Source organism: Athene cunicularia (assembly GCF_003259725.1).
Source record: "Athene cunicularia isolate RWA chromosome 21 unlocalized genomic scaffold, athCun1 chr21_part1, whole genome shotgun sequence".
Taxonomy (NCBI): Eukaryota; Metazoa; Chordata; class Aves; order Strigiformes; family Strigidae; genus Athene; species Athene cunicularia.
In genome coordinates this window covers 5718154-5723777 of record NW_020799127.1, presented here as the reverse complement: position 1 = coordinate 5723777, position 5624 = coordinate 5718154, and positions in this window count along the sequence as shown.

Here is a 5624-nt window from a genome sequence, read left to right as displayed (position 1 = left end):
AAAAAAAAAAAAAAAAAAACAAAAAAAAACAAGACAAGTCAAATATCAACTCTAAGTTCACACAATACCTTATTAAGCAGAGGAAAAACAAGGTGGAAGATGAACACCCCGATGGAATCTCGGAGCCGTAGATTTATTCCACCAAGTGCTTTACAGTGTCTGTTATCTCAGCCTTGGCTGAGCAAGAGAATGCTGGTGAAAATCTTTGCCTGGTACAGTACAGAGCCTCTGTTTCACAGGCCAGGAATTTTACATTGAATAATTTTTAACTTCAGCTCTGGGAGGAAAAACAGGGTCTTAGACACTCTTGTCTGCTTGATTAGGTTTTATTTATTTATTTAATGGAAAGCGAACTCCTAATTGGGGAGGGGAGGGGGGGGAACACAGGCACTATCCCTTCCAGCTGCTACCCTGGGGTGGAGGGAACAAGGGGAAGAGGTTAGCACAAAGATGATGAACTTTTCTGGGAAAACGAAGAGATAACCACATAGCTGAGAGACTGTATCTTTCAAGCACCGTAGATTATGTGATTTCCCAGTTCCTTTTCTTCCTTTTTCAAAATATAAATAATTTTACTGATCTGTGGCTAATCCAATATAACTCGCTCAGAACTACTAAAACAACAGTAGTTAGCAATTCTAATCAACTATATTGTTATTTGTATAATGTTTTACCTCAGCAGAGGGCCAGCTGAAATTCAGGCCTCACTGTGCTAGGCACATTCCCAACACAAACTAGCAGAGTCTACCTTAAGTCACAAAATAAATATGCAAAAATCTAGGACAAGAAACAAAGGAACAGGTCACCTCAGCTATGTGAAGAAGTTATACATCAAACGAGCGGGAGAGCTGTGAACAGACCCCATCTCCTGAACTGGACCCAGACATTTAAAAGATCAGGTTTTCAAACGGGCTGATGTTCAAATAACTTGGTGTAACGTGAATTATTCAAGCGCCCTTACATCTGGCAATGGGAGTCAGGAAATCGAGAGTCAGAGCAAACTGCATCATTCAGGAAGAAAGCACCAAGCGGGCGGTGAACCCCAGGCCCGTGCTCATTCCACCAGTCCGTGATATTTCCAAGTGATGTTTTTCTCCTTCCAGGGTGATGAAGTCCTCAGCAAACAATCACAACCTAATCCAGCGCCCACACAGAACAGAACAGGACAAAATACCTCATTTGAAGGCTTTAAGAATCTATTCCATTACCCCCATTTTTGGCCTGAAGTACATGTTTCTGACAAGAAATATCAATTCTCACGACAAAACCCAGTTCAGAAACCGCCTCCTTTCCTGCAGGCAGGAGCACATGCAGACACACTTAAACCACAAACCTGGCAATGTCAACTGAGCACCGCTGCAAACATCTCAGTTCTTTCACGAGGCACCACGTTATTATTGTGTGTGTCACTGTTATACCCAGGTTTGATCGCGCTTTTTTTTTTTTTTTTTTTTTCCCCCTTCAATCCAGCAGCTGCCCTTTTCCTTACTGAAAGCTGTGGAGTCAGTAATATAGTTGCTGAGCACCTGCACAATTAAAGCGTCATTAAAACAGACATATAAAATCGCTGTCTCTGTTGATTACATGTTGTTAGACCAGAAAAATCAGTTGAATAAAGCCTCTGAGTTGGTCAGGAAAGAGCAAAGAAAATTCCCTGGTTTGTTCCCGTTTTGCTTTGTGTAGTGAACATAGAGAACGTGTGTAATTCAGTAAGTTGAAGTGTCCGTCCTCATTAGCGAGCTGGAAACGCAGCAAAGAGATTTCAGAGGAGAGGGGAAACATGCTCTTAAAACAAATCGTCAACGCTCATAACTCAAAAGAATGTTTCTGTTATGCCCATCCTCACAGGCATCATTCATTGCACAACACAGTTAAGCAAACACCTGTCTAGGATGTATAAACAGGTTTGCAGGTAGTTATAACACAGACTGGTGGGTTGCGTTGTTTAACTGCACCAAAAGCATAAAAGTAAGAAGCTGGATGAAAAAGAAAAAAAAAAAAAAAAAGTAGAAGCTTCCAGGTGGATGATGGAGTGGAAAGGGAATTGTTAGGAACACGTGGATATTGGAGACGCCGGAGATAACATAACCCCCAGCTCTTGTGTTTGCAGAAGAGGGGGAAAAGGGCTTGTTTCTAAACTCAGGATTTTGCCTAATGAACAGCAAAACGCCTTGCTGTAACATCAGTAGGTGGCAACATAGAACAGGCTCAAATGCTTCAAGAAGTCTCCATCCAGTCCAAGAAAGGAATGGAACCATTATTTTCAAAGCACTCAGCACCACAGTAACAAATAAAGAACATGTAGAGATAGGGTTTGGTCCAAGCACAAATAAAATAGAAGTGTTTAGAGAAATACATCATTTCCATCTCAAATACAGCGCCAGCAGAAGCATCAAAATGTGAGCCTATCGACAGTTTTTAGACATTTTTAAAGTCGTTTCGTGTGAGTGTTGAAGCGTGACTTCAAAGACACTCTCACCTGCAAGTAGGGACAAACCTTCGCAGTTAGGCTCGATGAAAACTGCAAGAGATTTACCGCTTGAACCTGAAAACAATAAACTTCCCCAAATTCAACTTCCTGATAGCCATGAAAATTTGCATCAACTGAAAAGAAAGGCCTTCTGGGGGAAGGGCTGAAAGACCGGCTGGCCTGTTTTTCAGGTAGACAAACAGCAGCATGAATAACAATGTACATTAGCTGAAAGCACTGAAACAAAAAACCTGCAAAACATCCGTGACTGACGCTGCTGAGTGTAAACCCAATCACGCCCATCTCTGGACAACTCAGTAACACGCACACAGGTGTTTCTTAAACAGATGCTGCCCCTAGCAATTGGAAACTATCACTAAGCAACATCCATCACAGCGAGTACAAAGTCACAGCTCGCTTCCCCACCCACACAGTTGATGAAGGACAAACACCTTGTGTTTCTTTTATGGATGCGGAAGGCACGGAGGTATTTAAAATCATGCTTACAAGATTAATTACAGGTGCTTCACTTTTCTGATACGTATGTCCCACAGCAGGGCTTGCTTTGTGCAGGGAAGGGAAGCTTCACTCTGGAGAAAGCAGCCGAGTGACGTCTCTAAAAGTAATTTTCCACCTTTCGAGTTGTAACAGAGTAGAAGGTACAGCCAGACGGGTTGGGCCTCCGGTGATACTCAAGCACCATGTTGTCCTGCAGGTTGATGCAGTAAACCATCAGAGCAACCTTAAAGCGGCTCAAGATTACTGTGGGAAACAAACAGGTCCAGCACGGATTGATTACCTTTGTCAATTCCTCATCACAGGTCACATCACCGCTAGGACTGTGCAGCTTGCACCGGATGATTTCTTTAGGACAAGCGCCTTCCCAACTACTCCCTTCATCTTAAGTGCATTCATGTGCCAGTAAAGCAGAACAGAAGCACCTAATCTAACCATGAGGTCAGGGCTTCAGCAGACTGAATCACAGGCAGCCTACCTGTTGCAGACAGCAAAGGCAACGCAGTGGGTTGTGTGTCGTCCTAAGAGGAAGAAGGGGAAGAAAAAAAAAAAGTCCTAATTTAATAAAAAAATTATTGCTCGGATTTAACAATAGCCTTGCACAATTCAAGTACCAATTGACGCGGAAGGCAACTGGCAATGCCCTCCTTTTTCAAATGCAGGCAAAAGCCTCCCATATACCTCAAAAAAACCCTTCGCAAACCTTTCCCCAGCTATCCCCATGTCACAGGAAAACCTCCGACTTGTATTTGTACACCGCTATCCCTTCCAAAGCAAACAGACACCAAACTGCAGCAGGCATTTCATATTGAGATGCATCAATAAAATGTGATTTATAGCAATGTCACAGGAACGTTTTGTACTTATCAAGCTCAAGATAAGATAGGAGGCATTGAGAAAGGCTCATTAAAGCACAGTCTGGCAGTCAGCACATTAACGAACTTGCTTTTCAAAGCTTATTAGCAAAGAGGCAACCGGTATAAATGAACAGCTTGCAGGAGTAGGTGTGCGTCGAGAGGGGAGGATTAACCTGCTGGTGACGATTATATGAAAAGTTTGGTTACAACACAACTCCTATGTTCAAAAAGTCCACTTTAAAATAAGTCGATCCTGAAATACTCAAAAGTTCCCATGAGGCTGAAGAGCTCACCATGCTCCTCCCATCCATATCTACTTCTAGTGCAAAGTTTAATCAGAGTATTTCAGAGACTGAGGGTTGGTGTTTTTTTTGGTTTGGTTTTTTTTTTTTTTTTTTTTTTTTTTTTTTTTTTTCTCCTGCAGGAATGCACTTTAGTACTTGTATTTTTCAGGAGCACTCGAACACGATACAGAAACAGCGCCCAAGTTAACTGCCTGTGTTTAGTCTCCCGCAGTCTGCAGATGAGGGAGCAGTCAGATGAAATCACCAACTGGTGGATGGAGACCTGCCTCCTCCTGGGAGCTGCTGCTGTTGGGACACCCAGACAGTGCTGGGGGGCAGGGGTGACACCACTAAGAGAAGGGACTCCTGGCTGCAGTCCAGCTGGGGTCCTTTGATCCTTATTCCAACAATAGTTAATATTAGCTGAAAGCCAAAAATTAGCTTCTCTTGAGAAAACCCAATCTTGTAGAAGGGGAAAAGCTTCATTTCCCTTGCTAGGATGATTTTTCTAATTTTTTTTTTTATTTTTATTTTTAAAATTCCTACCAGTTTGAGTTTGCCATCAACCACCAAGTTTCCCGGCACTCAAAATCTTGACCAAACCAGCAACACTGACTAAAGTATCTCCTTGGAAGACAAGTTCCCCCCATTTTTTTCACCCCACTGTTTTGCTGGAAAGTCAAGTGCTTCCTGGGCCGGAGGAGGGTACTACGCCTTGCATTCTAACACCCCCAAGTGGCCACAACAACTGGGCGCTACTTGCCCTGGGTCTGTGGATTTGCACTGCCCAAATACTGGAGAGGGCAGAGAGGCTGTGCTGTGACTGCAAAAGGAAAACTAAAATAAGGAGGAAAAAAAAAAGAGGAGGGGGGAGACACAGACTTTTCACAATAGAAAGCCTGAGTGTTTGAGGCAGAACTGGTGAAAGCAACATGTTGTGATAGGGAAGGTCTTGATCAGAGAAACCCAACATTTGCACCAATATAGAACAAAGGGAAGAACAGTCAACTGTCTGGGAAGGTACATCCAATGCAGTTCTGTCTATGTCAGCAGGTTGGTGACCTCCTTTTACAGCCACGTCTATTTTGATTGATAGACTTTGTGTTCCCCCCTCTCCAGTTACATTTTCTGGCAGAAGCGCTCATCAGACTGACAATTTTGTGTGCATTACGACTTAGATTCCTGTGTCTCAAAAGGCCTGGGAAATCCATGGAGCCTGCTGCCACCAAGGTATGCCAAAGACCCTTTGCTGTGTTGCAAACCACGAAAAGCTTGTTGCTTTACAACCAAAGAGTAGCTGCGTAAGTGACAACACCACATTTACCCCAGTTCTAGAGTGAATCGTTGTGAGCACTCAGTGAAATTAAATACAGCTGCAGCAGTCGGTGGCTCCGTGTCAGCTTATCCCAGCAGCAATGTGATAGTCCGCATGCATCAAAAAAATTAGCAATTAACTGCGAAAAAGTTCCCCAAGATTGACGGAGGAGGGAGGGAGGG